Below are 20,375 nucleotides of genomic sequence, written 5' to 3'. Positions count from 1 at the left end.
GGTTTGTGGTAGAAAACTGTCACTATCAGTTTCAGACGCTGCCGTTTGGATTATCCACGGCACCTCGGGTCTTTACCAAGGTAATGGCCGAAATGATGATTCTTCTTCGAAGAAAAAGCGTTTTAATTATCCCTTACTTGGACGATCTCCTGATAAGAGCAAGATCCAGAGAACAGTTAGTAGTCGGAGTAGCCCTATCTCAAGTAGTGCTACGGCAGCACGGCTGGATTCTAAATATCCCAAAATCGCAGCTGATTCCGACAACACGTCTTCTGTTCCTAGGGATGATTCTGGACACAGTCCAGAAAAAGGTGTTCCTTCCGGAAGAAAAAGCCAGGGAGTTATCCGACCTAGTCAGAAACCTCCTGAAACCAGGGCAAGTCTCAGTGCATCAATGCACAAGAGTCCTGGGAAAGATGGTAGCTTCCTACGAAGCGATTCCATTCGGCAGATTCCACGCAAGAACGTTTCAGTGGGATCTGCTGGACAAATGGTCCGGATCGCATCTTCAGATGCATCAGCGGATAACCCTGTCCCCAAGGACACGGGTGTCTCTTCTGTGGTGGTTGCAGAGTGCTCATCTTCTAGAGGGTCGCAGATTCGGCATTCAGGACTGGGTCCTGGTGACCACGGATGCCAGCCTGAGAGGCTGGGGAGCAGTCACACAGGGAAGAAATTTCCAGGGCTTCAAGCCTGGAGACATCACTTCACATAAATATCCTGGAGCTAAGGGCCATCTACAATGCTCTAAGCCTAGCAAGACCTCTGCTTCAAGGTCAGCCGGTGCTGATCCAGTCGGACAACATCACGGCAGTCGCCCACGTAAACAGACAGGGCGGCACAAGAAGCAGGAGGGCAATGACAGAAGTTGCAAGGATTCTTCGCTGGGCGGAAAATCATGTGATAGCACTGTCAGCAGTGTTCATTCCGGGAGTGGACAACTGGGAAGCAGACTTCCTCAGCAGGCACGACCTCCACCCGGGAGAGTGGGGACTTCACCCAGAAGTTTTCCACATGATTGTGAACCGTTGGGAAAAACCAAAGGTGGACATGATGGCGTCACGCCTCAACAAAAAACTAGACAGGTATTGCGCCAGGTCACGGGACCCTCAGGCAATAGCTGTGGACGCTCTGGTAACACCGTGGGTGTACCAGTCAGTGTATGTGTTCCCTCCTCTGCCTCTCATACCCAAGGTACTGAGAATCATAAGAAGGAGAGGAGTAAGGACTATACTCGTGGCTCCGGATTGGCCAAGAAGGACTTGGTACCCGGAACTTCAAGAGATGCTCACGGAGGACCCGTGGCCTCTACCTCTACGAAGGGACCTGCTCCAGCAACGACCCTGTCTGTTCCAAGACTTACCGCGGCTGCGTTTGATGGCATGGCGGTTGAACGCCGGATCCTGAAGGAAAAAGGCATTCCGGATGAAGTCATCCCTACCCTGATCAAAGCCAGGAAGGATGTAACCGTGCAGCATTATCACCGTATTTGGCGTAAATATGTTGCGTGGTGCGAGGCCAGGAAGGCCCCTACAGAGGAATTTCAACTGGGTCGTTTCCTGCATTTCCTGCAAACAGGACTGTCTATGGGCCTAAAATTAGGGTCCATTAAGGTTCAAATTTCGGCCCTGTCGATCTTCTTCCAAAAAGAACTGGCTTCAGTTCCTGAAGTTCAGACGTTTGTCAAAGGGGTGCTGCATATACAGCCTCCTTTTGTGCCTCCAGTGGCACCTTGGGATCTCAATGTGGTTTTGGGGTTCCTAAAATCACATTGGTTTGAACCACTGTGGACTTAAAATATCTCACATGGAAAGTGGTAATGCTATTGGCTCTGGCTTCAGCCAGGCGCGTGTCAGAATTGGCGGCTTTATCCTATAAAAGCCCTTACCTAATTTTTCATACGGATAGGGCAGAATTGAGGACTCGTCCTCAATTTCTCCCTAAGGTGGTTTCAGCGTTTCACCTGAACCAGCCTATTGTGGTACCTGTGGCTACTAGGGACTTGGAGGACTCCAAGTTGCTGGACGTAGTCAGGGCCCTGAAAATATACGTTTCCAGGACGGCTGGAGTCAGAAAATCTGACTCGCTGTTTATTCTGTATGCACCCAACAAGCTGGGTGCTCCTGCTTCTAAGCAGACTATTGCTCGTTGGATTTGTAGTACAATTCAGCTTGCACATTCTGTGGCAGGCCTGCCACAGCCAAAATCTGTAAAAGCCCATTCCACACGGAAAGTGGGCTCATCTTGGGCGGCCGCCCGAGGGGTCTCGGCTTTACAACTTTGCCGAGCAGCTACTTGGTCAGGGGCAAACACGTTTGCTAAATTCTACAAATTTGATACCCTGGCTGAGGAGGACCTGGAGTTCTCTCATTCGGTGCTGCAGAGTCATCCGCACTCTCCCGCCCGTTTGGGAGCTTTGGTATAATCCCCATGGTCCTTACGGAGTTCCCAGCATCCACTAGGACGTCAGAGAAAATAAGAATTTACTTACCGATAATTCTATTTCTCATAGTCCGTAGTGGATGCTGGGCGCCCATCCCAAGTGCGGATTGTCTGCAATACTGGTACATAGTTATTGTTAACTAAATCGGGTTATTGTTGTAGTGAGCCATCTTTTCTAGAGGCTCCTCTGTTTTATCATACTGTTAACTGGGTTCAGATCACAAGTTATACGGTGTGATTGGTGTGGCTGGTATGAGTCTTACCCGGGATTCAATATCCTTCCTTATTGTGTACGCTCGTCCGGGCACAGTATCCTAACTGAGGCTTGGAGGAGGGTCATAGGGGGAGGAGCCAGTGCACACCAGGTAGTACTAAAGCTTTCTATTTGTGCCCAGTCTCCTGCGGAGCCGCTATTCCCCATGGTCCTTACGGAGTTCCCAGCATCCACTACGGACTATGAGAAATAGAATTATCGGTAAGTAAATTTTTACTTTTGCCAGGCTGAAATTGAGGTTTTATTGCTGCCCAGGGCGCCCCCCCTGCGCCCATGTAGTGCCGCTTGTGTGTGGGAGCAATGGCGCGCAGCACGACCGCTGCGCGGTACCTCTGAGACTGAAGTCTTCTGCTGTCTTTACTTAAGTCTTCTGTACTTTGGTTACTCACCCGGCTTCTTTCTTCTGGCTCTGTGAGGGGGACGACGGCGCGGCTCCGGGAACGAGCAGCTAGGCTATACCAAGTGATCAGACCCTCTGGAGCTAATGGTGTCCAGTAGCCTAAGAAGCAGAGCTTCTAACTCACAGAAGTAGGTCTGCTTCTCTCCCCTCAGTCCCACAAAGCAGGGAGCCTGTTGCCAGCAGTGCTCCCTGAAAATAATAAACCTAAATAAAGTCTTTTCCAGAGAAACTCAGGAGAGCTCCCCTGTTGTGTGACCAGTCTCTCTGGGCACAGAATCTAACTGAGGTCTGGAGGAGGGGCATAGAAGGAGGAGCCAGTTCACACCCATTTAAAGTCTTAAAGTGCCCACGTCTCCTGCGGATCCCGTCTATACCCCATGGTCCTTTTGGAGTCCCCAGCATCCTCTAGGACATATGAGAAATATGGTTATAAAAATTGTACTTAATATGAAATCATACATGAACAAAAATATATATGTACATATTCCACACAAGCTTGGCTGCATGTATAAAGCACAAAGAACAGAAAAATAAAGTACAGTACTTTCCCCTGCATTGCAGCACCAATAGTAAATCACTGTATAATAAAAGAAGATACAGCACACATCTAAACGAGTTCACTACGATATGACGGCGGTCGGGCTCCCGGCGACCAGCATACCGGCGCCGGGAGCCCGACCGCCGGCTTGCCGACAGTGTGGCGAGCGCAAATGAGCCCCTTGCGGGCTCGCTGCGCTCGCCACGCTACGGGCATGGTGGCGCGCTACGCACGCCACACTATTTTATTCCCCCTCCATGGGGGGTCATGGACCACCACGAGGGAGAATAAGTGTCTGTATGCCGGCTGTCGGGAATCCCGGCGCCGGTATACTGTGCGCCGGGATCCCATCAGTCGGCATACTGAAGACCACCCATCTAAACTACGCACACCAGCAGGTCCTCACTCCAATGATCATTTTGTTTCAGAGTCAATAGTTAAGTGTAGGTTTGCTCATACCACATTAATTTCACCAGGGATAACATCTTCTGTCACAGCCCGGGCAACAGAATTGTAACTTTTTTATTGATTTGTTTTTTTTTCAACAAACTGCACTTTGATTTGGTATTAATATAAACATATATTATTAGTATTTTATGGGGGAATTAGCATAACAAAGGTGGTGGTGTGTGAATTGGGACATGTGCCTTGTTGATTTTTATGTAGTTGGTGAAACACTACAAATAGTAAAATTGAAACCATTCACTTATTTTCCTTGAAATATTCAATGACAGGGCCAAAAAATAAATAAAAATAAAAGGTATATAAAATCCTAGGCGCACATCATACACAGAGTGTATGTACAACTGCTACTTTAAGGGGTGCTAAAAGATACATAGAAGGCAAATAAACAGCGCTCATACAAACACTGACTAATAAGTAAAAAAGCAATTTAGGTTAGGTAATAAGATAATCATTTAATACTCAAAAAAAAAAAAAAACACATAGAAAGGTATATGAACACTCATAAAAACGTAACTGTTAGTATCGGAGGTTAAAAAGAGTAGGAGAAAAATCTCAACAGTAACAAATATAACAGACTGACACATTGATTAAACAAAAAACAAGTTTTATGGCAAGAACTTACCGTTGTTAAAACTCTTTCTGCGAGGTACACTGGGCTCCACAAGGATGGACAATGGGTTGTAGAGTAGGATCTTGATCCGAGGCACCAACAGGCTCAAAGCTTTGACTGTTCCCAGAATGCACAGCGCCGCCTCCTCTATAACCCCGCCTCCCTGCACAGGAGCTCAGTTTTTAGTTAACCAGCCCAATGCAGTAGTAGGAAAAGAGACGACAACGGTTAGTAGCCACATACACCACACTCTCACGACAGGAGAAGTGTCAGCGGCTAATGCCATACCAACCCGAAGAAGCTAAGTGCGTCAGGGTGGGTGCCTTGTGGAGCCCAGTGTACCTCGCAGAAAGTTTTAACAACGGTAAGTTCTTACCATAAAATTCATTTTCTGCTGCGGGGTACACTGGGCTCCACAAGGATGTACAATGGGGATGTCCTAAAGCAGTACCTTATGGGAGGGGACGCACTGTAGCGGGCACAAGAACCCGGCGTCCAAAGGAAGCATCCTGAGAAGCGGCAGTATCGAAGGCATAGAACCTTATGAACGTGTTCACGGAGGACCACGTAGCCGCCATGCACAATTGTTCATGGGTCGCACCACGTTGGGCCGCCCAAGAAGGTCCAACAGACAGAGTAGAATGGTCCGCAATGTGAGCAGGAGCTGACAGACCAGCCTTCACATAAGCATGTGCAATCACCATTCTAATCCACCTGGCCAAAGTCTGCTTGTGAGCAGGCCAGCCACGTTTGTGAAATCCAAACAAAACAAAAAGAAAATCAGATTTTCGAATAGAAGCTGTTCTCTTCACATAAATACGGAGAGCCCGTACCACATCCAAAGACCGCTCTTTGGAAGACAATTCAGGAGAGACAAAGGCCAGAACCACAATCTCCTGATTAAGGTGGAACGAAGAAACCACCTTAAGCAAATAACCGGGACGAGTCCTAAGAACCGCCCGGTCAGGGTGAAATATCAGATATGGGGAACTACAGGAAAGGTCACCCAAATCCGACACTCTTCTAACAGAGGCAATAGCCAGCAAGAACACCACCTTAAGGTAAAGTCACTTAAGATCAGCTGAACCAAGGGGTTCAAACGGAGGCTCCTGCAACGCCTCCAAAACCACCGACAAGTCCCAAGGAGCCACAGGCGGGACATAGGAAGGTTGTATATGCAACACACCCTGAGTGAAAGTATGGACATCAGGTAAAGTCGCAATTTTTCTCTGAAACCACACCGACAAGGCAGAAATATGAACCTGGAGGGAGGCCAGACGCAGGCCCAAATCCAGGCCCTGCTGCAGAAAAGCCAAAAGTTTAGCTGTACTAAACTTGGAAGCGTCAGAATTGTTAGATGCGCACCAAACAAAGTAGGAATGCCAGACCCTATGGTAAATCCGGGCAGAAGTCGGTTTCCGGGCCCGCAACATAGTTTTAATGACCTCCTCAGAAAAACCCTTAGCCCTCAAGACGGAAGCTTCAAGAGACACGCCGTCAAAGACAGCCGGGCTAGGTCCTGGTAGACACAGGGGCCCTGAACGAGGAGGTCTGAGCATTGTGGAAGTAGAATTGGACGCTCTGACAATAGGCCCTGCAGGTCTGAGAACCAGTGCCGTCTGGGCCATGCTGGAGTTATGAGAAGCAGAATTCCTTTTTCTTGCTTGAACTTCCGAATTACCCTGGGCAGGACCGACACCGGAGGGAACATGTACAGCAGCCGAAACCTCCACGGCACCGCCAGCGCATCCACGAATGCTGCTTGAGGATCCCTTGTCCTTGTTCCGAAGACCGGAACCTTGTGATTGTGTCGAGACGCCATCAGATCTACGTCTGGAAGACCCCACTTTTCCACTAGGAGTTGAAACACTTCTGGATGGAGGCCCTACTCGCCGGCAAGCACGTCCTGACGACTGAGAAAGTCCGCTTCCCAATTCAGGACTCCCGGAATGAAGATTGCCGATATGGTCGGTAGATGGCGTTCCGCCCAATGTAGAATCCGTGAGACTTCCTTCATTGCCAGACGGCTTCGAGTGCCGCCGTGATGATTTATGTAAGCCACTGTGGTGGCGTTGTCCGACTGCACTTGAACACGACGGTTGTGAATTAAATGCTGGGCTAGGTTCAATGCATTGAAGACCGCCCGCAATTCCAGAATGTTGATTGAGAGGAGGGACTCCTACTTGGTCCACCGACCCTGAAGGGAGTGTTGCTCCAGCACCGCGCCCCAACCTCTTAGATTGGCATCTGTCGTCAACAGGACCAGTTGGATATCCAGAAGGGACGGCCCCTGCACAACTGTTGGTCCTGGAGCCACCAGAGCAGCGACAGACGGACCTCCGGAGTCAATGAGATCATTTGAGACCTGAACCGGTGAGGCAGGCCGTCCCACTTGGCTAGAATCAGCCTCTGGAGGGGGCGAGAATGGAATTGAGCATACTCCACCATGTCGAATAATGATACCATGAGGCCCAGCACCTGCATTGCCGAATGTATCGACACTTGCGGACGAGAAAGGAAGCAACAAATCCTGTCCTGAAGTTTCAGGACTTTCTCCTGACACAAGAACAACCTCTGGTTGTGAGTGTCCAATAGCGCTCCCAGATGCACCATGCTCTGAGCAGGGATCAGGGAGGATTTCTTCCAGTTGATGAGCTACCCATGGGCTTGTAGAAACCGGACCGTCATATCTAGATGACGTAGGAGAAGTTCTGGGGAATTTGCCAGGATTAACAAGTCGTCCAGATACGGCAGTATCCTGACCCCTTGACGGCGGAGTACCACCGTCATCACTTTGGTGAAGACTCGCGGAGCCATTGTTAAACCAAAAGGTAACGCCCGAAACTGGTAATGGAGGTTGCCAAGAGCAAACTTCAGGTATTGCTGATGTGATGCTGCTATAGGAATATGCAGGTAAGCATCCTGTATATCCAGGGAGACCATGTAGTCCCCAGGTTCCAAGGCCAGAACTATAGAGCGAAGGGTTTCCATCCGGAACTTGGAAATCTTCACAAACCTGTTCAATGCCTTGAGGTTGAGAATGGGCCGGGAGGACCCATTCAGTTTCGGGACCAGAAACAGCGGAGAATAGTATCCCCGGCCCCTCTGCGCAAGAGGCACCTGTACTACGACTCCTGTATCCAGGAGGGTCTGTACCACCGAATGCAGAGTGTTTGCCTTTGTCTGGTCCAACGGGATGTCTGTCTGGCAAAATCGATGAGGGGTCGGTTTTTGAAGGCTATGGCGTAACCCAGAGTGACGACTTCCCGTACCCAGGCATCTGAAGTGGTCTTCAACCATTCCTGGGTATACCCTAGAAGCCAGCCCCCCACCCTGGGATCCCCCAGGGAGAGGCCCGCCCCGTCATGCGGCAGGCTTATCGGCCTTGGAAGCTGGCTGACGGGCTGCGCAGGCTCTTTTTGGCTTCGGCTTACCAGGTTTGGAAGTGCGGGCCTGCTTGTTGTACGCCTGACCTTTTGCTTTACCGGTAGGACGAAAGGGGGCGAAAGGAAGTACCTTTAGCCTTCGACACAGAAGGAGCGGTACTTGGCAGACAGGCAGTTTTGGCAGTAGCCAAGTGAGCCACTATCTTATTTAAGTCCTCCCCAAACAGAATATCTCCCTTGAAAGGGAGTACCTCCAGGGTTTTTCTGGATTCCAGATTCACAGACCAGGATCTCAGCCACAATATCCGGCGAGCCAGGACTGACGTAGTGAGGCCTTGGCTGCTAGGATACCGGCATCAGAAGCCGCCTCTTTAATATAGCAAGAAGCTGTGACAATATTTGATAAGCATTGTCTAGCATGGTCAGAAGAGATTTCAGCTTTTAACTCCAAGGCCTATGCTTCAATAGCCTCTGCAGCCCACGTTGTTGCAATAGTGGGCTTTTGTGCAGCACCCGTGAGGGTGTAAATCGCTTTAAGACAACCCTCCACACGTTTATCAGTAGGCTCTTTTAGAGACGTGACGGTAGTGACAGGTAGAGCTGAGGAAACCACCATCCTAGCCACATGCGAGTCTACTGGAGGAGGCGTTTCCAATTCTTAGACAGCTCTGGTGCGAGGGGATAGCGAGCCAGCATCTTCTTTTGAGGCACAAACTTCGTACCCGGGTTTTCCCAGGGTTCCTGACGTATATCCACTAGGTGATCAGAGTGAGGTAAAACTTGTTTAACCACCTTCTGACGCTTGAACCTATCTGGTTTCTTGGGAGGGACGGATGGCTCGGGATCATCCGTAATCTGTAGAATTAACTTAGTAGCCTCCAAAAGATCAGGAACATCCACATGTGAACTACCCTCCCCATCAGCCGTATCTGAGTTAGAACCTGTGGGGTCAGTGTACGTGCCGTCTTCATCAGACGAGGTGTCAGTGACAGTAGTAGATTGTGAGGAGACAAGCACTCGCTTAGAGGACCCCTTGGACTTAGGCGAGCGATGGTCAGACTTTTTAGTAGTCAGGGACTGGTTCAACTTCTTCAATTGAGCAGATAAATTGTCCGCCTACGGCGGGTTAGCTGCAGGGACCACATACGGTTGTACCAGCATTGGGGGTCCCATAGGGGGTGTTAGTTAATTAACTAGCGTATGTAGAAGCGTGAAAAAAGCGGCCCACGGCGGGTCATTAGGTACCTCCGTTGCCACAGTCTCACTGGGGGGCAAGGAGCCCCCAGAACCAGAGCCCACAGCTACTATAATCTCCCATAGGGATCTGTGGCTTCAGCAACACTGGCAGTGTGTTCAGCCCCAGAACTGTTACCCTCAGAAGCAGACATGATATAACTTGCAGTATCAGGTAACACAGTACAATTGGCAGCAGCACAATACCTCTTACCCAAAACCCTGCGCAGTGTAGTCAGCACTAGCAGAGATAAAGGAGAGATATGGTGACTAAATCACAGAGAAAAATACGTATTAAAATATATCTTTGTGAAAATCCTATATCAATATAAAACCTGATGCACCAAGCCCCCTCAGGGTATAGAATATAGGGATAGCAAGTTGAGTGAGACACGAAATGGACACCACTCAGCTATCTAATGCACACACATATAGTCACAGTTTGTTCAATGCAGAGGTTATTACTAACAATAATACTGCACTGGACTAGCTTAAATATATAGCTATATAGTCAATAGATATAACACTACACAGTAAGAACTGGATGTATATCACAGGGTAATTGTACTAGAAAACCCTGACAAAATGCACTCTTTCTTAACTAGCACTGTCTAAAAAGGCAGGCAGAACACTTAAGTGTCATGTAAAGTCACAGCACTGACAACCAGGCGGCTTTACACAGGAGGATTTGCCCAAGCAGTCCCAGGAACAGTGAAGCTGAGGGATAATGGCGCCCAGACACTGACAGGGAGTGAGGGAGAGACAGATATGCAGCTCCAGGGCGGGAACATTTGCGGATATTGCGCCCTGGGGCTGGGGGAGGGGCTTCAGGTCTAAGCTCTATCCCCCTGCTGGCAAAACCACCGGGTACTGTGGGCTACTGAAAATGGTTTAGAGAGAAAACCTGACCTGCACCCATGCCCTGGTGATCTAGTGGGATCGCCTGTACTGCCACAGTGTCCGCCGCCTGCGCGCGCGCGGCCCGCCTCCCACTGACCGCGCCGGATCGCAATAAAAACCGGGTCCCGCAAGCGGGACCCACTCACCACCTCCCGAAGCGCGGCCACGCGATCCTGTAGAGCCCCCATCGCGTGTGCCTGACGTGAAGAAAACCGGAGCCTCCTGCTGTAGTTACCCGGCAACCAGGGCTCGGTAGTGTACAGCACCGCTGGGGAGAGCTGGAGCTGCAGCAGTGAATGTCTTCTGACATTTACCACCGCTGCTGCCCTTGAAATCTTCACTTTTTTCTTCAAAAAAAGCTCTTCTTAGGCCTGCCTGGAGCAGCCCCTGTGTTATGTGCCTGCGTACTGCAGCACCAACTACAAAACTGAGCTCCTGTGAAGGGAGGCGGGGTTATAGAGGCGGCGGCGCTGTGCATTCTGGGAACAGTCAAAGCTTTGAGCCTGTTGGCGCCTCGGATCAAGATCCTACTCTACACCCCATTGTCCATCCTTGTGGAGCCCAGTGTACCCCGCAGCAGAAAAAATGTTACAGGCCCATAGACACTAAACGATATGAACGACGAATGATATTAATGAACGATTTCCCTTGAGATTCCAGGTGGGTGTACTACGAATGGCCGCTACTGGCGCCGGGATCCCGACAGCAAGAATGCAGGCAGTGGGGTGAGCGCAAAAGAGCCCCTTGCGGGCTTGCTGCGCTCGCCACGCTGCGGTCACGGTGGTGCGCTACGCTATTTATTCTCCCTCCAGGGGTGTCGTGGACACCCCAAGAGGGAGAATAGTTGTCGGTATACCGACGGTCGGGATCCTGGCGCCGGTATGCCGAGCACAGTGATCCCGACAGCCGGTATATCAAGCGTCACCCATTCCAGGCATACTTGATGAAAGATATTGAGCATACACACTGAACGATTTTTTAAACAATATGAACGATGAACAAAATTGCTAGCATTGTCTGGGACACTAATGGTGGCTAATTTAAATAATGGGCTGGCATTACAGAGTGGCTATTATGATGACTATCGTTCATATCGTCCATTGCTCACCGCATACACACTGAATGATATACACTTTTACATGAATGATATAGGCAAAATTGAGCTGCAAGTTCAGAAGACCGAAAGCTGAATATGGGCAAGGCGCACATCGTTTATCATTCATCGCATACACACTGGACTATGGGGGTCATTCAGAGTTGATCACTCACTGCTGATTTTCGCAACGCAGCGATCAGGTGAAAAAACGGCATCTCTGCGCCTGCATATGCCCCGCAATGCGCACGCGCAACATAGGGGTACAAAGCTCTTTGTGGTTGTGCTCAGGTTCTAGCAAAGTTTTCCTTCGTACTGGCGGCTCCTTGTGGGCTCAGTGGCGACATATGGTCACCACGGGTTCTATTCCCACTCTTTGGGTGTCGTGGACACCCACGAGTGTTTATAGTCCCTGTTGGGCCGACCGTCAAGATAGTGGGGGACAGTCGGGTTGTAGGGGAAAGTATTGTGACCGGCAGTCTCCTGACCACAGGTCACATAACTACATCCCCTAAAAACCCGAGTTGGATGCATTCACTCTAAAGACAACCCGGGTTATACCCAGGAAAAACCCTGGTACAGAGCAGGGACGTCGACCCGGGTAGTTTCTGTTGATTTGAATTCAAGGGTGAAAACCCGGGTTTTGCTGTAGGTCTGAAAGGAAATCAGTTAGAAACATTTATCTCCAATAAACCTCAATACAAAAGTGAAAATAAAATTAAAAGCCACAAAACCTGCCTTATGTCCACTGTTCAAAACTGCTTAATTATCCCATTTCATAAGGACTGATCTGCAAAGGTCTCCATTTCTAAGAGGCATGGTTGTCATAGCACCCTTGCTAAACACAAATAAATCACTAGATTTAATATCCCGGGTTAAAGCTGGTTAGTTAAAACTGACCTATTATGAGCACTGGACTTTGCACTCAATTTAGTAATTAAATTGCCATTAAATCTCTTACGTTTGGACACTTAAAACAAACTTAAATAAGTACTGTATCAGTCTTTTTTGCCATGTTTATCTACCCATGTCACCTTCCTCAGTGATATCTTACCACCATATTGGTTTAAGCTGTATGTAACATTTAGACAAACCACTAACCAGTTAGCTTATTCTATATGTAGAATACTTTGCAATACAGGCGACATACCCAGACCACATTGATTTTAATACAGGATAGAGAAGGGCGACTATAAAGCCAATTCAGAGCATCATGCAATCAGTTGCAATTGTACTTGTACTGTGGACAGAGCTACAGAGCTTACCTGCGATAGTGGATATTTGCAGTTTGTTTGGTGCATTTAGTGTGCTTGTGCACTGTGTACACACCCACGATTCATAGAAAATCATTGTGTGTACACTCCAGCAAACGAGTAGCAGAATAATAGCATGGGACTGTTCTTCCACTGGTGGAAGCAGCTGTCATTACCAGCGCGCATTTGCCCAATCCCTATACCTGGTGCATTATCATTACCAGCACGCACTTGCCCCATCATCATCATTACCAGCGCACACTTACACCAGCCCTATACCTGACATGTTGTCACTATCAGCGTGCACTTGCACCATCCCTATACCTGAGGCATCATCATAACTAGCGCACATATGCACCAGCCCTATACCTGACATGTTGTCACTATCAGCGTGCACTTGCACCATCCCTATACCTGAGGCATCATCATAACTAGCGCACACTTAGGGGCCCTACACACTCGGCGATGCGCCGCCGAGGTGCCCGACGGCCGACGAGCAACCCGGCGGCGGGGGGGCAGTGACGGGGGGAGTGAAGTTTCTTCACTCCCCCCGTCACCCGGCTGCATTGAAGTGCAGGCAAATATGGACGAGATCGTCCATATTGGCCTGCATGCACAGCCGACGGGAGATCAGCGATGAACGAGCGCGGGGCCGCGCATCGTTCATCGCTGGAGTCTCCACACTGAAAGATATGAACGAGTTCTCGTTCATTTATGAACGAGATCGTTCATATCTTTCAGAATATCGGCATGTGTGTAGGGCCTATTACAACTGCCCTATATCTGGTGCATAATCATTACAAGCACACACTTGCACCATCACTGATGCATGCATCATCATTACCACTGCACACTTGCACCATCCCTATACCTGGTGCATCATCATAATTAACGCGCACTTGCACTGTCCCTGGTGCATGCATCATTATAACTAGCGCGCTCTTGCACCATCCCTATACCTGATACGTCATTACCAGCGTGCACTTGCACCATCCCTATATCTGATGCATCATCATAACTAGCGCGCATTTGCACTAGCCCTATACCTGATGCATCATTATTACCAGAGTGCACTCGCACCAGCCCTATACCCAACAGATCATCATCACCAGCACGCACAAGCACCAACCCAATACCTGACATGCCATCATTACCAGAGTGCACTTGCACCATCCCTATACCTAGTGCATCAACAATACCAGCGTGTACCATCACTATACCTGGGGCATAATAATAACTAGCACGCATTTGCACTAGCCCTATACCTGATGCATCATCATTACCAGAGTGTACTTGCACCATCCCTATATCTGGTGCATCATCATAACTAGCACTCACTTGCACCACTCCTATACCTGGTGCATCATCATTACCAGAATGCACTTGCACCAGCCCTGTATCCATCTGAAGATCAGAGATCTGTGCTTATGCGCAGCTCTGCATAGCCTGCAATTCTAAATACATGCGCACAATATAGAACTGTTGCCACCCAGTTAGGAGTATACAGCCAAAAGTGAAAATATGAGCTGTATATCTTCCAACTGTTCCAATTCCAGCGGAAAAGTACAGATGTTTGAACATCATCCTACTGTCCCACCTGCGGGCCACAGTATCCTGTGGGCATGGGGGGTAGTTGGGAGAGGCTTTGAGGCACTGAAGCATAATGCCCGATAAGTGTCGGTTATCGGCGTTAACTGGATAGAGCCCGGCGATCCTACTAGCGAAGTGAATTACCACTGCTAATAGGATACCTGCCTTAATGTTGTTGCATACAGAAATATACACGTACACTAATATAAACATAAATAGGATTTTAAATTATCTACCGGTAAATCTTTTCTCGTAGTTCATAAGGGATATTGGGGAGACTTCATACGATGGGGTATAGACGGGGTCCAAAAGGAGCCGGTGCACTTTAAATTTCTTCACTGGGTGTGCTAGCTCCTCCTCTCTATGCTCCCTCCCACAGGCAGTTAAGCAAAACAGTGCCCAAAGGAGATAGGACATATATGAGAGAAGGAACATAGCAATGAGTGGTGAGATTTATACACCAGCACACGGCTGGTAACAACAGCAGCAACAGCTGAACAGGTAACCATATAAACCATATAAAGTGAACCTGCAGAAAAGTCAACGCACTGAGGCGGGCGCCCAATACCCCTTATGGACTACGAGAAAAGGATTTACCGGTAGGTAATTAAAAGCCCATTTTCTCTAGCATCCATAAGGGATATTGGGGAGACTTAGTATGATGGGGACGTCCCAAAGCTTCCAGAACAGACGGGAACGTGCAGAGACTGCTGCAGCACAGACTGCTCAAACTGGGTATCCTCTTTGGCCAGGGTATCAAACTTGTAGAACCTAACAAATGTGTTCTTCCCCAACCAGGTAGCAGCTCGGCATAGTTGCAAGGCCGAGACTCCACAGGCAGCCGCCCAGGAAGAGCCCACCGATCTCATAGAGTGAGGCCTTTAGAGACCTAGGAACAGGTAAGGCTGCCGACACAGAGACCTGTTGGATAGTAAACCTAAACCAACGAGCAATGGAGTGCTTTGAAGCAGGGCAACCCTTTTTCTGTGCATCATAAAAGCACAAACAAGGAATCCGTCTTTCTGATCTGAACCATTCGCTTGACATAGATCTTCTTGGCTCGCACCACAATAGGCTGATTCAAGTGGAACGCAGAGACAACCTTAGTCAGGAACTGCTGCCTAGTCTTGAGCTCCGCTCTGTCTTCGTAAAAGACCAAGTAGGGACTTTTACACGATAAGGCCCCCAACTCTGCGACAAGTCTAGCAGAAGCCAGGGCCAGTAACATCACCGTATTCCACGTGCAGGCGGATACGTGCGTTCTTCACCAGATATGATAATGTTTTGACATCACAGGTTTCCAGGCCTGAACCATGGTAGCACTAACCTTTTTGGAAAGGCCCTTGTAAGCTAGGATGTTCCGTTCAACCTCCATGCCGTCAAACGAAGTCGCCGTAAGTCCGGGTAGACGAAGGCCCTTGTTGAAGAAGATCTCTTCTGAGTGGTAGAGGCCAAGGGTCTTCGACGTACATGTCCAGAAGATCCACGTACAACGCCCTTCTTGGCCAATCCGGGACAATCAGAATTGCCTGGACTCCCTGATTTCTGAGACGCTTGAGCACCCTTGGGAGCAATGGAATCGGAGGAAACAGGTAGACCAGCTGGTAAGGCCAAGGTGACATCAGGGCACCTACTGCCCTCGCCTGAGGGTCCCTGGTTCATCAGCAATACCAACGAAGCTTCTTGTTGAGTCGAGAAGCCATCATGTCTATTTGTGGGCAGCCCCACCTGTCAATGATCTGCTGAAACACCTGATGTTGGAGCCCCCACTCCCCTGGGCGGAGATCGATGACGACAAAGGAAGTCCGCTTTTCAGTTGTCCACTCCCAGAATGAAGATTGCTGATATTGCTCTTGCATTTCTTTCAGCCCAGAGGCGTATCTTTGACACCTTTTGCATGCAGGCTCTGCTTTTTGTTCCTCCTTGCAGATTGATGTATGCCACTGCTGTGGTGTTGTCCGATTGTACTTGGATCGCGTGATCCTTGAGCAGAGAAGAGGCCTGAAGCAGAGCATTGTAGATCGCCCGAAGTTCCAGAATGTTGATCGGAAGGAGGGCTTCATGGGCTGACCACCTGACCTGGAACTGAGCCCCTTGGGTGACAACTTCCCATCCTCTCAGACTCGCATCCATCGTGAGGAGAATCCAATCCTGAAACCCGAAACTCCGGCCTTCCAGGAGATTGGAAGAGTGTAGCCAAAACAGGAGGGAAATCCTGGCCTGAGGTGACAGCCGTATCATTAGGTGCATCTGTAGAGGTGATCCGGATCACTTGCTCAGGAGATCCAATTGAAATGTTCTGGCATGGAACCTCCCATATTGGATCGCCTCGTATGAGGCAACCATCTTCCCCAACAATCGTATGCAAAGGTGGATGGATACTCGAGCAGGTCGGAACACCATGCGGACCATCTGCTGAAGTGTGCTTGCTTTGTCCTCCGGGAGAAACACCTTCTGGGCTACAGTATCCCCAGGAACAGGAGCCGCTGAGTTGGCTCAAGGTGGGACTTCTGTAAATTGAGAATCTACCCATGGTGTGAAAGAAGTTGGATAGTGCGGTCGATATGAAGCAATGAAAGCTCCCTGGATCTTGCTTATATCAGGAGATCGCCCAGGTAAGGGACAACATTGACCCCCTGGACCCGGAGCTGGAACATCATCTCCACCATTACCTTTCTGAATACCCTTGGAGCTGTGGACAGGCCGAAGGGCAGTGCCTGGAACGGATAGTGATCGTCCAGTAGGGCAAACCTCAGATAAGCCTGATGAGGTGGCAAAATTGGAATATGAATGTAAGCGTCCTTGATATTCAAGGAAACCATCAATTCCTGTTCTTCCAGGCCCGCAATCACTGCTCTCAAGGATTCCATTTTGAACTTGAAAACCTTCAGGTAAGGGTTCAAGGACTTTAGATTCAATAACCGTCCAGTTTTGGTACCACAAACAGGTTGGAGCAATAACCCTTTCCTCGTTGCGGTATTGGAACAATGACATGGGACTGGACCAACTTTTGGATGGCCTGTTGCAACGTAACTTGCGTATCCTCAAAAGCTGGTAAGCTTGATTTGAAAAATCATTGGGGAGGAGCACCGTTGAACTCCAGCTTGTAGCCCTGAGAAATGAGATCCTTGATCCAGGTATCCTGGCAGGAAACCTCCCAGACGCGGCTGAAGTGACGCAGTCGAGCTCCCACTTTGAGATCCCCTCGGGGTGGGTGGGCACAGTCATGCTGAGGACTTAGTGGAAGCAGAACTGGTGCTCCGTTCCTGAGATCCAGGGTTTGCAGGTCTTCTTGTCTTACCTCTGGTGCCTCCAGCCGCATTGGAGGCACCTCTGGCTCTAGATCTAAATCTTTTAGACCGAAAGGACTGAACAGACGGCCCCGGGTAGGAACACCTAGCCAGCGGGGCCCCAGAGGGGAGAAACATGGATTTCCCTGCAGTGATTTTGGAAATCTACATATCCAACTCAACCCCAAAGAGCCATTCCCCATTACGCAACCACAAGGCCCTGCGCGCCGACACTGCCATGGCAGAAGTCCTAGCATTAATATTGCTCATCTCCTTAAGAGAGTCACACAGGATGCATGCAGTGTCAGGAGAGTCACCGTAGTGACCAGAGGCATATCCCCAGAGAGGCCCTCCTGAATTTGAGTAGCCCACGTGTGAATGGCATGGGTCATCCAGCAAACCGCTATGACCAGCCTTTGCAAAATATACGTCATGGTAAGAACTTACCGTTGATAACGGTATTTGTCCTAAGTCCAAAGGATCCACAGTATAACATTGGGATAAGATGAAGCAACAGCGGATTTGCACCAATCGGTCAAAGCTTTTCAGCCTCCCAGCATGCAACGGGCCCGGTCATATATCCTCGCCTCCTGGATCAGGCAAATCAGTTGTATTCCCAAAGCTCAAGGAAGGAGCATCATAGATAGCCCTAATCAGGCAAGAAGAACACACATGAGAAGAACACACATAACGCACCCTTCCGTACAAGAAGGAAGAGGTTAGTGAGTAAAAAGATCCTCAAATTAGGTGCGTCAGGGTGGGATCACTGTGGACTTAGAAGAAATACAGTTATTAACGGTAAGTTCTTACCATAACGTATATTTCTCCGGCAGGGTCCACAGGTTATCCACAGAATAACATTCAGATTTGGTTTCCACAGAATCCCTCATTTTCCACTTCTTAATTAGAGTTTGAACACTGCTGATTGGCATTCTCAATTGCTTGGATATCTTTTTATATCCCTTTCCTGGTTTATACAGTTCAATTACCTTTTCCAGCAGATACTTTGACAATTCTTTTGCTTTCCCCATGACTCGGAATCCAGACACATCAGTGCAGCACTGGATGAAAGATGCAAGGGTCTTTCAGGAGTCCAGAAACTCACTGACCCTTTTATACACACACACTGATTACAAGAAAACAGATCACAGGTGAGGATGGTTACCTTTAGTAGCCATTCAAACCCGTGTGTGTCAACTTGTGTGCATGTTATCAGGCCAAAATCTCCAGGGTATGTAAACTTTTGATCAGGGTCATTTGGGTAGTTTCTGTTGTCATTATGATTTAAAAAGAGTAAACACAGATGTTTGACAATAAATGGCTTCATCCAACCACTAACCATGAGTGAAAGAAAAATTTGTGAGTTATCATTCATATTCTCTGACAGATGGCCAGAAAATCACAAATTCTGCTAGGGTATGTAAACTTATGAGCACAACTGTACACACAGACAGTAAAACTTATCAAGCCTGCCCTTACTGTATGTGAGAGGGAGACAAGGAGAGAGAGAGAAGACCAGCATACCCCAGCTACACAGCCCCATTGAGGCTGTCAGCTTATTTATCACAGTGAAACATTAATGATTTCTGTCCCTTATAGGACATAGATTGTGTACAATAGCGGCTCTCCCCCTTTGCTACACCCTGTACCAGTTTTCCAGCGTTTTCTGTAGTGTCAAGAGGAGCTGTGTGTGCCTGCTGCAGTAAGCAAAAAAAGGCACCAAAATGCCGCTGGTCCCGCTCTGAGGCAGCTCCGCCCCCCATGGCGCCGGAGCGGCAGAGGTTTTTATACTAGCAATGTCTCCTGAAGTGCTTAAAAACATCACACAAGTGCTAGTTTAAACCACCGCTAGCCAGTGTACACTGGGGACTCTAGCGGGTCCCCCAGGAGGGTCCCATATGCCGCGCCCGCGTTCAGCTGCACCATGAACCGGGGGACACCCTTAGCGGAGGCCCCGGATTGTACTCACCACTGTCATCACCTTCAGGCATCTGTTAGGGGTGTGCGGCATGCTGCAATTGCGACAGCTAAGGCGCAGTGCCCCACTGAACAAACAACCTCTCAGGACGGTGGTCCTGCAGCGGGGAAGCAGCTCTGACACCTCGCAAGGCCGGTGACTGCCATTCCCTAACTCCCACGGTGCAGGTATGCTGTTGCCCAAATAGCATACCGAAAATAATAAGTTTAAAAGAAACTTAAGAAAACGCTCTGGAGCTGCAGAGATGTGCATCCTCTCCTGAGGGCACTTTTTTTCTAAATTGCCTGTGGGAGGGGGCATAGAGGGGAGGAGCCAGCACACCCAGTGAAGAAATGTAAAGTGCAACGGCTCCTTTGGACCCCGTCTATACCCCATCGTACTAAGTCTCCCCAATATCCCTTATGGATGCTAGAGAAATATACAGATTAACAAAGAATGTAATTTCACATGCAGGTCAGTTTGGTGAAACCTTAGATTAACCACTGAAAAGGATACATTGTGATTAAGAGTCTGATATACCCCTTTTACAACGCACAAATAAATCGGCATCGACCCAGTATATTGCCGGGTCGACACGGGTCGCTGTGCGGTGTGAAAGGGGTCACACCCAAATTACCGGGTCGCCTGATCCGGTAATTCAACCGGGAATAAAGAAGGGTTATTCTCGGGTCAGGTGCAGTGTGAACGGGTTGCCGGGTCGATGCAATCTAGGACCCGTTCGGCATAGGCGGCGTGGCTCCCAGCGCCACCTCCACACCCACCCCCGATGGCAACCTGCCTTTGGCATATTGCCGGGTTGAGAAGCCAGTCTGAAAGGGTCCAATGTTGGGTCGCACCTAGGAAAGACCAGTTTCCAATTCCCAGGTGCGACCTGGCATTGCGATGTGAAAGCAGCATAAGTAATGGGGTCTGCGAAAATTATT

At 49.1% G+C, this 20,375-nt stretch overlaps 1 protein-coding gene across 1 annotated transcript in view; it reads right to left on the bottom strand.

Annotated features, from left to right (window-relative positions):
• ERP44 (endoplasmic reticulum protein 44) overlaps positions 1 to 20,375 on the bottom strand; it is a 152,990-nt gene that overhangs the window by 61,084 nt on the left and 71,531 nt on the right. The gene's annotated exons all lie outside the window — the stretch shown is intronic.

Source organism: Pseudophryne corroboree, chromosome 5 (genome assembly GCF_028390025.1).
Source record: "Pseudophryne corroboree isolate aPseCor3 chromosome 5, aPseCor3.hap2, whole genome shotgun sequence".
NCBI classification, from domain to species: domain Eukaryota; kingdom Metazoa; phylum Chordata; class Amphibia; order Anura; family Myobatrachidae; genus Pseudophryne; species Pseudophryne corroboree.
Note: the sequence above shows the minus strand (reverse complement) of the source record. Positions and strands in the feature narration are given on the sequence as shown.